Source organism: Pyrgilauda ruficollis, unplaced genomic scaffold (assembly GCF_017590135.1).
Source record: "Pyrgilauda ruficollis isolate IOZ18807 unplaced genomic scaffold, ASM1759013v1 scaffold37, whole genome shotgun sequence".
In the NCBI taxonomy this organism is placed as follows: Eukaryota; Metazoa; Chordata; class Aves; order Passeriformes; family Passeridae; genus Pyrgilauda; species Pyrgilauda ruficollis.
The window spans coordinates 2,872,194-2,884,828 of NW_024525156.1; positions in this window are offsets into that span (position 1 = coordinate 2,872,194).

Sequence of the window (12,635 nt, forward strand, 5' to 3'; positions counted from 1 at the left end):
ATTTTGTACTTGGGTAGGTTTTTGACAGAAATACAGTTACTAATGTTATTTCAAAAGTTCAAAGCAGAGTAATTGAATAATCACGAATATGCATTCAGATTTCTGACATTAGTAGTATATGAAGTTTCCAGGAGAGACTTCCTGTAAAAACTCATTATGCAGGAGGCCATTTTAGATTGCTATAATTTAGAAACAGTAAAAACCCCCTAGGAAATCGTCTTCACTGTACTTCCCAAGGACAAAATACTGTATGTGATTCCTCTCAAGCTTCAATTTTGTCATGCTGTTTGACGGAGGCTAAAAACAGACAATAAAATAATTGTTAAAGGACTAAGCTGGAGAAATCTCTGCTACAAAAGTTTGAGAAAGCTGTGACTGTCAAAACAGGCTGTTACTTTGCAATCAATGAGGGTCTTTTTTTACAGAAGAGAGCAGCCAAACTGTAAAATGCTTATACATGCAGGCAAGCTATATCCATGTCTGACACATTTGGAGGAGGTGAATCTGCATTCTTCAAAGGCACCAACCACGTATCTACATTAGAATCAATAGATAATTATGAGTCCTAGTTTGTAGGAACATTTCAAAAAGCCATAATATACACTGAGTAGTGCAACTAAAAATATTTGTATTCAGTCCTTCAGTTTACATAATTCCTCTATCAATAATTTTCTAATATACATGAATGGTCATAAGGCTTTCAGGATGTACATTCAAAAGAAAAAAAATATCCTACTGCTTCTCCAATTTAACTAAAATTCCATAACCACAAAATATAAACAGTTTTCCTTATTAAATCCCTTACAATTCGTTTATTAACTAGACTCCTATGTTGAATTGGAATACAGATATGCAACAACCACCCAGATAAACTGAATGAAATGTCATTAACCAGTCTATCCTCAAAATTATAATTAGAACACATGATGGTTCTGTATCTTTCTTAGGTTAAAGGAAAAGCAAGGTAAGAACATGAGCAATGATAGACCCACAGAATTTTAAAATAATACAGATTACTGAATACTACTAAAACTTGGAAGTTTTTCATAAGCTGCAAATGAAAAGACTGCAAATCAATTCACCTTGTGCATTTTGAGCATCAGTTAAAGTAATTCCATTTATTTATTTTTGCATTTGGTATCACTGGTGTAACTCAGATTAGTTAAATTGCATTGATGGGATAGGAGACACCACCCATTAACTGAGAACATTGTTCTTCTTCATCTGTGACCCAACTAAGATCCAGCTAATGTGCATGACAGATTCTCTCCCAGCACACTGAAATACAGTGGAGAAGAGTCCTGCGATAACTCAGGCTCCACAAAACTATCTGGAGCTCATGACATCAGGGAACAAAACAAAAATAAATGAAATATGCTGAGTGTCTTGACTTCTTCTTTTAATGTTCAAAAGAAACATTAACCTGCTGATTTAAACAGAGCTACAGGACTAGTACATTCTACATGCAAACTACTCCAATAGAATTTGATCTACCCACTCTACACAGGATTCTGTTCTGCAAAGAGAATGCTAATTAAAGTAAGCATTTACTTTTAATCATGCTAGAATCCATTTGCCCATTTTATTAGCCAAGAGACAGGCATATAGCATGAGAGGAAATAATTTCCAGGTTTTCCAGTGAAAGCTCTGTGACATGTCAGTTGGCACTAATATTGTGAACAAGAAACTTTTTAGACCTGAAAACTTTTCCCTTTTTTCAGTCTCCTGAAATTCTTCTCTTTCAGCAAGCACACTCAGATCATTCACAGATGTATTTATCACACCTAATGATCTTCTTCCTGGCATTCAACTTTCTTTCAACTTGAATTGATTTTCTTTGAGGAATACAGATGTGTCTGAAAAACAATATGTCTGTTCTCCACAAGCAATAAATTAATGTGAAATCAAATACTGCTGTTGTTGAGCAGTCACATTTACCAGCATCCTCATTAAATGTTTTCAGGATATGGCTTGTCTAATAATCCAAATATAATGTAACATTTCACATCCCATTCTTATAGAATACTAATACACTTGATTCACATATGTAGGTGCTTGCTTTGTGGTTCATACAATTTCCAAAGTCCACCAGTGAAAAGAGACATTCCACTGGGAAATGTCTTTGTGCGAACAATATCCTATAAATTTCTGAAGGAGCAGTCAGGGAGCAACCCTTTTTTATTGCTTTTAAAGGGCTTTGTTCACTGCAGTCAGAAGTTCAAGTGAAGAGATGGAAACAGAGATTAATTGCCTCATCCGCTCGGGATGTAATTCCCTTTTGGGGAGTACCATAAAGCTTAGAAACCTTATTGATGGAGTTCTGTTTTTCCATGGAAACACTGTTAGCCTCTTTGCAATACAGTTAGTCAGTTCAACTGGGTAATTTCAGACTGGCATTTTATTAGTTGGAAAAATCACATGCTGTAACAATCTGTCTGTATCAGGACTGAATTTTCCTTATTAATCTGCATATGACTGCACAGTGAAAGTGTTTCAGGAGAAAGTTAGATGAACTTGGAAGTTTCAAGGCTTTAATAAAAGGATGATTCTCCTTTCACTCCAGACAGGGTTTGAGACTTTGGGTTCTTGTTATTGTTTGATTGGGTGTTTGAGTCTGTTGTTTGGGGTTTGGGATTTTTGGGGGGATAACAGGTGCAATGGATCCAGGAGGGTGTCTTGGATAAGTCCATAGCGTATAAGGACTTACAGACTTAGGATAAGTCCATAGCTATGACTATGCTGACTTTGAAAAGAGAAAATTGTATTTTGGGTAGTGCATCCAGCTCTGGGATCCCAAACACAAGCTATCAACCTGTTGAAGCAAGTCCAGAAGAGGGCCCCAAGCTGATCAGAGGGATGAAGCATTTCTCCTATGAGGAAAGGCAGAGTGAATTGGGTTTGTGCAGTTTAGAAAAGAGTAGACTTTGGGATGACTGAATTGTGCCCTTCTAGTAGCTGAAGGAAAGATGGAGAGGGACTTTTTATAAGGGCATGTAATGACAGGACAACGGGCTATGGCTTCAAACAGAAATCAAGTAGCTTTAAATTAGATATTAGAAACAAATTCTTTACCATGAGAGCCTTGAAGCACTGCAACAGGATGCCCAGAGAAGCTGTGGATGCCCAAACCCTGGAAATGTTGAAAACCAGGTTGAATGGAGCTCTAAGCAACCTGGTCTAGCAGAAAGCATTTCAGGGGAGTTGGAACTGGATGGTCTTCAAGGTCCCTTTCAACCCAAGATGTTCTCTGATTCTGCTATTCTATGCAGTGTTTGTAGCACAATAAAACCACACCATACAAACTTTTTATTTTTTTAACAGAATATTGAAATTCTGAAAATCAGTGCAAATCTAGTCAGCCTCTTAACTGAAATAGCCCACCATTCTCTGAATGAAAAGAATCAGCTCAGGAGCTTTGCACACAATTAAGTCAAAACCTGAGGTCATTGTACCAACTAAAAGCTGAATAAAAAAGAAAAAGCATGAACCTGAGTATTTCTTTGTAAGTCTTCTCTTTTCAGAATGTTTTAATTATTTTAATTTATTTGATTGCGCAATATAAAAAAAATACTGCAAATTCATATAATAAAAACTAGGGTTAAACATAATTTTCAATAATAGAGAGCAACTGGTTTGTTCAGGAGAGGATGAACAATTTGCATTTTACATGACATCAACAAGTCATCTTCATTTCTATTATTTTCAAACTATTGAACAGTGAATCTTGAATAGGTTTTTCTGACCATCTGTACTGAAAACAGTTTTCTGAAGACATGATTACCTTTCTGAAGACATGATTACATAACTACCTGCAGGTAGTTAAATTAAATGTATTCACAATTCACAAATGTGTTTTTGTCTTAAGCCCAAGAGCAGTATCATGTCATAATAGCATCCACTTACATTGCTCCAAAGGGGCCCAGTTGGACTAGATCAGCTCCACAGCAAATATTCTGTTTGTTAGGTAAAAGGAGAATTTAGCAATATCAGCATATTGCAGAAACAAGTAAGACATGTTCCTGCTTAAGCACCAGGAAACAGAATTAGAGACAAAACAGGGGTCTGTTATTCAGGATTACTTTGGAAACTATGTAAAGCACAGTGCTTTTACAACCTGATTCTGAAGATCAGCATTCACCTTTGTAATGGGCTGTAAGTATTAAGACTTCATTACCAGGGTGAGATTGACTTCTGCTTTCTAAGCTGCTACTGTTCAACTGATGAAACATATCAACAAAATCAGCATACATCAGGAGCTGTTATACTCTAAGTTCCCCTTGACATATTCTCCTTCATTCACCATTGAACATGTTATAATGCCAGACCAGTGAATAGTTAATGGAGTTATATAAAGGACAATGACAAGGGAAAGTCTTGGACTTTCACCCTTTACTAAACTCATTACAATGCTCTGAAGTGGATTAAAATAGCACAGAAAGCACCTCTGATCCTCTTTCAGTCACAGAAATGACCTTTGAATTTTATTGTGTTTACAATAATCTTCTATGCAGATAGGTGTGAACTTTAGCTAAATTAGTTTGACCTATTGCAAATAAAAAAAAATTATTTGCATTTAGTGTTTCTTCCTGGAAACTAAGGGCAAAATGAAACCATAGAGCAGCATATCTAGAAAATTCTTAAACAGTGTCTCCCATTCTACATCAGGAATATGTAAAATTTACCAGAGAATCATAGAATCTTAGGGGTTGGAAGGGACCTTAAAGATCCTTTAGTTCCAATTTCCTTCCAATGGCAGGGATGCCACTCACTAAATCAGATTGCCCAAGGCTCCATCCAACCTGGCCTTGAATATTTTCTGGGAGGGGACAGACACAACTTGTCTGGACAACTTATTCCAGTGCCTCACAGTAAAGAATTTCTTCCTAATATCTAATCTAGACCTACCCTCTTTCAATTTAAAATCATTGCCTCTTGTCCTGTTGCTATTTGTTCCTATAAAAAGTACCAGGACATGGTACTCCTTTTAATAAGCCATGTCAAGGTACTGGGAGGCTGCAAATAATTTTCTCTGAAACCTTCCCTTTCCCAACTGAAGAATCCCAAACCTCAGTCTGTCTTCAAAAAGAGTTATTCTAGTTCTCTAATCACCTTCAGGGCCCTCCTCTGGACCCACTCGAATGTGTCTACCTCTTTTTTGTGCTGAGGGCCCTAACCTGTATGCAGAATTCCAGGTGGGGTCTCACCTGACTGGAGTAGAAGAGCAGAATCACCTCCTTCAACCACTGAGAAAGATAGAATTTCCTTCCATAGATTTTTTCATATGCAAAATTTCAGATCAATGACCTGTCTTATTTGCATTTTGAATTAATATATTCAAGACATACACAGTAGCCTTTTCTCAGCCAATATAACAGGGATGATGCACAGCTGCAGCCATACAGAGAAAATCTCAACTGAAGTGCACTCAGAACCCCTAGAACAGCAATTTCGGAAGTGGGATGGTCTGCATCCCAAGCACTTTACTTATTAAGCTTTTAGTCCCCTGACACAGTTTCACTATCTGAGTGCAAACTAGAATGTGAAATTGAGTTTTGCTTACTTCTATATATACCATTCACTGCACCCATATGCTCATATACAGACAAAATATACATAGATACATATCAAAAGAGAGAGGTTGGCAGAAGCTGGATATATTTATCAGGAAAAGGATTCATCTCTACCTGTCCTGCCTTCACATTCTTCCCTGAGGGATCTTCTTTTGTCAGAGATCTGCTATTAGGTTTGAGACAGAGCTTTGGCCCAGACACCATTCCATCCCTCACATCCCTTTACCTGCCACCACACACCCCTCAGGTACTCAGACAATCCTGCTGCTCCTGCTTGCTGCAAAGCTGTCACCTTCATCTTGTCATACCATCTTAATGAGGCCAAAGGCTTCTCTAAGTCTAAAGGCTTTATAAGCATTATAAAAGAAATTACATAGTGTAATCTAATGCTTATAGATGCAAATGAATAAAAACTTTATTGACACTCAAACTGTCCTCTATAAACTATCCAGAAGTCTTTATCACTGAACACTTTTAAACACATCCATGCAGAAGCTGAGACATTTTACAGTCATTATTTCAAACTCTGCATTAACAGACCCAAGAGATCATAAATATTTGGATGAGAATTTAGTTCTCTATAAACAGGCCTACAAATTTCTATCACAGTTGTACACTTACACATAACTAAGATTCTGAGCAGCTAGCTGTGGCCACATACTACCACCTTTCCTAAGAGACTCATTTATCTACTCTTAAAAGAGAATACCAACAACCTGTAAACTTCCTCACATTCTGTACAAGAATACAAAAACTTACAGATGTGCACCAGGTGATCATAAATGTAGCTGCTGGGGGAAAAAAAAATAAATAAATAAAAAAAAAAGTTAGTGGACTCATCACCAAAATATAAAGCTCAATTGCTAAAAGTATACATGCTTTTGGAACTCACAGGATCATAGAAATGAATCAGAGAATCTCAGGTTGGGTTAGACTTTTAAGATCATTGAGTCAAACTATCAACTCAGCACTCTCAAATCCACCACTAAACCATGTCCTTAAGTGCCACAACTATGCTGACTCAAGGACTAACACAGGCAGCCCATTCTAATGTCTGACAAATCTCTCAGTGAAGAAATTTTTCCTAATATCCAACTAATCCTTCCCCTGGTGCAACTTGAGAGCACTTCCTCTGGTCCTATCACTTCTTACTTGGGAGAAGAGACCAAGCCCCATCTGGCTACAATGTCTTTTTAGGGACTTGTAGACAGCAATAAAGTCACCTTCTTTTCTCTAGGCTAAGCTACCCCAGCTCCTTCAGCCTCTCCTCATCCGACTTGTGCTTCAGACCCTTTCCCAGCTCCATTGCCCTTCTCTGGACACATTCCAGCACCTCAGTGTCTTTCCTGTATTAAGTGGCCCAGAACTGGACACAGGATGGGAGATGCAGCCACACCAGTACAGAGTACAGGGGGACAATCCCTGCCCTGGTCCTGCTGGCCACACTGTTTCTGACTCAGGCCAGGGTGTCAGTGGCCTTCTTTGCCACCTGGGCACACGATGGCTCATGTTCAGCTGCTGTCAGCCAGCACTCCCAGCTCTTTTTCTACTCAGCTGCTTTCCAGCTACTCTGCCCCCAGCCTGTAGAGCTGCATGGGGTTGCTGTGACCCAAGCGCAGGACTTGGACCTTCACCTCGTAGACCTGGCCCTTCACACCACACAACTGGCCTCAACCCATTGATCCAGCCTGTCCAGATCCCTCTACCCTTCAGCAGATCAACACTCCCACTCAGTAGGATGTAATCTGCAAACTCACTGATCTGCCTTGATCTTCTCACCTAGGTCATCAGCAGAGATATTAAACAGGAATAGCCCAATACTGAGGCCCCCCGGGGAACAGCATTTGTGATCCAATTCCACATGTGTGCTCACTGCTACTGGCCCATGCTGGCATAAGAGCAGGACACAGCCTGCAGCCTGACACATTGTCAGGGACTAAATGGTTCAAGTCTTAAACATGGTTACGAAGTCTTGCCCATTATAGGGAAAACTCTATAAAGAAGCTACAACCACAGAAACCTCCCTGAAGAACTTTGGACTGCAAGTTGTGCCACCTAGATAAGATAAAGAACAAACCCATTGTTTAATAACCTCAGGTCTAGGGGCAAACAAACAAGGCTGAAGGAGAGGAATGCATCCACAAGAAAGCAAAACACAGCAGAGATTCTTCCCTGGCTGAGTTTGGGGTGGGGGAGACCACAGCCCACACAGAAACCAGGCTTACTGTCCCTGAAAGGAGGCAGGGGTTGGGGGGAGGTTTTGGGTGCAGCCTCTGATCAGAGGCAGAAAACCCATCCTCCCTTGCACAAACTGGCTCAGCTGTGAAAACTCCAATCCCACAGGCCATACCCATGGGGCATTCATTCAGAGGTAGCTGAGGGGGACATCATAATCCATCCAAGACCTCCCAAAGCGTCAGGACTGCATGTGACATGACAAATCTGGAGTCTGGTGCAACAGATAATGGCAAACTCCCCCCCACCCACCACAGGGAGGTGCCTGTTTTCCTACCTGGCCTGAGCAAATATTAACCCATCAGATTCTATGCTTTTCAGGGGCACCTTCACCACCAAGCTGCACAGGATCAATGAAGCATCATTGGAATCCACAGAGTGGTGATTCCTTATTCTGTCCCTGTTACTCTCTTTCTGTCCCCTACACCTATTTCCTATTTCTCTCTCTCTCTCTTTCTCATATTTACTATCAAATAAAACCTATACTATTATCACTGGCATATGGTCTCATTTGCACCTTAATTTGGGCAGAGGCATTTCTAATAACCCTTGATAACTGGATCATGACACACATGGGTGGTGGCAGCATAGTGCCATAGGAGCTTTTTCTTGGTGGTAAAAACCTGTCAAATCAACCCCTCTGGAACACCTGCAAAGTACAAGCAGCAGTTTAGTAATTTTATTCCACAGTCTAAAGTATTCTGAAAATTGAAAGGGGGAAAAAAGAGCATATTGTTGGTATTATATTACTATGATAATTTATGCAATTGGTAGAAGAACCACTTTGTCCTACAATGTACTCATACTTTCCTTAGCACCAGGTGCTTTAAATCCATTTTGAAAAGCCTGAACTATTGTTCAATCTGCAAGTTATTCATCCATAATTTACAGAATTCACAAACATTCTCAAAGTGAGAAGAGGGAAACTGAACACTCAGGTCTTTGCATGTCCAGCAATACTAAGAGATAAAAGAAAAACTTTTGCAAGGCTGGATGTTTCGTTCACTGCACAATGGAGTATTGTGCTCTTACATGTGTGCAGAAGATTTTATTAGCTTAGGTAGAGTTTAATTCACAGATATTATTTGAAGTCCAGTGCTATAAAGAACTACATTTTTTAATGCAACTTCATTTTCTTTACAGGATTGAAAATTAAAAATAAATAAAAACCAGACACAGAGGAAGGTAAAGCAAGCCCAGATAGAATTACATTATTGCACAGGATTAAGACAAAATTCTCCTATATTTCCCCCTTATTTCCTCTTCATTACTGACAATCAAGTACTGCATATTTACAGAACTAGGTCCCTAACTTTAAGATTCCTTCCCTTTAAACCATAGGGTTGTCTTAGCACTGACAGTTGCCCAGTGGACAAATTAGATGATTATCATGAACCTCTTGATTCTGTCAAAGAAACATGAAGAGCTGTTACACAGCATTTGGACAGGGGCCAAGAGATGGTCATGTAGCTACAAGAAAAATAATCAGAAAATGTGAAACTGTCTATCCACTGCTGTGGAAAAGAAGTTTTTACCGCAATCCTTCTCCCCTCACTGGAGCCGAAGCAATGGTGGAAACCTAAACAAGACATTCCAAGTAGCTAATCAAAGCAGAAGCAACAAATGAGCAAGGATGTATTTAAATTTAAAAAAAAAAAAAAACCCTGTTCTTTAATCACACTCTAATATTGGACCTGGCTGGGATGGAATTAAGCTTCTTTGTAGTTGCTCATAGAATGCCGTATTTCAGATTTATGACTAGGATGGTGTCAGTGACACACCAATGTTTTGGCAAGTGCTGAAGTGTTTTCGCAGTGTCACAGCTTTTTCTTTTTCTCACTCTGCTACCCTTCCCATGCCCAGCCAGTGGACACTTGAACTCAAATGGCCAAAGGAATATTCCATACCATGTAACACCGAATAGCAATAAAAAAACTTTTGTCTTCCAGAATAGCCATTACTTGTAGACTTGGCTGGGCAGCAATCTGCTTATGGGAGGTGATGAATGATGTCCCTTGCATCACTTCTTTTTTCCTTTCTCTACTTGTCTTCTTATCTTCACTTATTAAACTGACCATAATCAACTATCAAACATGTGTCAAGCATAGGTAACTCTCATGAGGCCCATACATTTTATTAGTTTTCACTGCCCACAATATATCATATGAAGATAGAACAAATTATAGCATTGTCTAAGTCTAAAGCAAGACTGAAGAGAATAGTAAAACTCTTCAGTAAGTGTATAAATGAAGTTCCCATTTCTTTGGAAAATGGATGGACGAAAATTATTTTTTCTGTATAATGGCTTACTTTTGTTCTGAATAAATGAGTAACTATATTGAGAATGGGGATATCTATTTTAGCATATCAAAACTGTTCTGACTGAATAAACATTGTGTACAGAAAAAATAATTGATGTCTTAAGTCTGATTAAATATACAAATTACCTAAATTCTCTGAAGATATGTGGACAGCTGCATCATTTTTGCATTTCATAATGCTAATTAAGTAATATGATAAATAATGTCATATTTATGCTACTATTTGTAAAACAAAGCTACTTGTTACAACTTCTTCCAATGTATGACACTTATAAGAAAAAAACTGGCTAATGATAACAGTTTTTAGAGACAGAAAAATATAAAAACCTTTATTAATTTATGCTGGATAGAGATATCTATAAATACCTCTTGATTAAAGAAAGTTATTTAAAAAAGCATTGTTAAAGTTTATAGGAGGATATTTTAACTAGATTAAATTGTGCTTGTTTCAAACTGCTTTGATTGCAATAGCAGGACTTGCAGAAGACTTACTCAGTTGTGTGTTGCTGCCCAAGTAAGGTTTATTCAACAGTACCCTTTTCAAGGCCTCATTTTCAGTTACCTGTGGCTCAGCCAAATGCAGCCACTTAGACATTTCAGTCAAACTCCTAAATATGTGATTTGTATACTGAATTGCAAAGGAAAAATAGTCCAAGTGGTGTGAACAGGGATGTAACATAACAGGGGTTTGACTCCATGGTAGAAATCTCCATGTTTCCTCATCCTATGGAAAACATTTGTTGGTTTGGGTAGACTTCAATCTTCAAAGATTTTGGCAAGTATTTACAGCTGTATTATTCAAAAACTTCTCTCTAATTTACTACGTCTTTGAGAGCAGCAGCATCCCATGTCCACTGTATTCAAACCGTATTTGCAGTGATATTGAACAAATAGCTTTAGAATCACAGAAACATAAAGCCATTTAGGTTGAAAAAGATATGTAAGACCCACGATTCCAACCATCAACCCAGCAAAAAACCACATTCATAGGTGCCATATATACATGGCTTTTAAATATCTTCAGGGATGGTGACCTAACCATTTCCCTGAGTAGTCTATTCCAATACTTGACTACTCCTTAACTGGCTAAATTCTTCCTAATATCCAAACTAAACTTCCCCTGGCGCAACTTCAGGTTGTTTTCTCTTGTTCTAGCATCTGTTACTTGGGAGAAGAGACCAACACACTTGCAACAAATGAAAGAATTGATCTCGCTACTGTTGATCACACTTTACTCTTAACACATTTTCTCTATCCTGCACTCCAAGTACAAAAGAGGAAAGTAAAGATATATCCTGCACTGAACAGTCAATGCTCCCTGCTGCAGGAGCTCCGGGAGGGTGGAAGCAGCAACTTGGTGATATAGTTCAAAGGCAGAGGGAAAACAGAAATTCAGGCACATAGGGATCAATATTAAAATGGGGGTCAGGGGAAGGCAGGACAAATGAAAAGAGGAAAGAACACAAGGAAAAGGAAATCAAGTAGTGCTTTCTTCATGGCTAACTGGATCATTTAGTTTACGGCTAATTCTCGCTCCAGCAGTTAAAGAGTTCTAGAAAGAAGCTATTGCCAATGCTCCCACTGCACAAATCTGTGCACATGACTCCTCTGCAGGTGTGAGAACAGCTTTGCCCAGCTCCAGGGCAGGAGCAAACATCATTGCTGCTGTGTTACCACTTCTGATCCTGTCACCTACCTGTGTGCCCAGCTGCATCAGGCACACATCTTTAGTGCAGACCAGGCTGACAGAGGTCAAGTGAGCCATACAGATAATGTAATGGCAGATAAACCTAAAGCTAAACCTCAGAAACCATCTAAAAGTTTATATCTACCTTATAGTCACAGCTGCACAGTACTTAGAGAAAATGGGTTGGAAGCAGAAGGAAAGGATTACTAAAACTTAATTGGCAGGTTATAAGATATAAAAGATTCTAGTTTTTCCTTCCTTTAAAACCATAGTTGTCTCAATAGTTCTATTGCTTTCCCTCCCATTTTGCTCCTAATCCACTCAGGTGGGAATGGTCATAGAGCAAAGAGATTAAAAAGAAAAACACATTTTTCATAAGTTGATTTGAAGAATTAAGAGTTAGATCATCCTGGCATCCTCACATTTTTTCTGCAGTAGAAAGATTGGGATGAGAAAGGATGGATTTCTTGGGACATATAGAACATGTTAGTCTATGGCAGACTCAAATTTACAGAGATTTATGCAGAGTGATGGCTTTTACTTTAACAAGGTTCTATATTTTTAGAAAGTATTAATGACATGTTTTGATCAGTTAAACTCTCCTCTCTTTGCCAGAAAATATGGTAGTTCATCATAAAACTTGATGCCAAAACATGTCTTTATGGAAAAATATTTCCCAACATCTCTTTGCAATGTATATAACCTTTCTCCCTCTGTAATCCTTATATCCATGCAGATTTAGAAAGAAATGACATTTTGGATAATAATATATTAAAAAAAAATCCAACTAAGAAGGAGCTGTCTACATTTTAGCAGTCATAT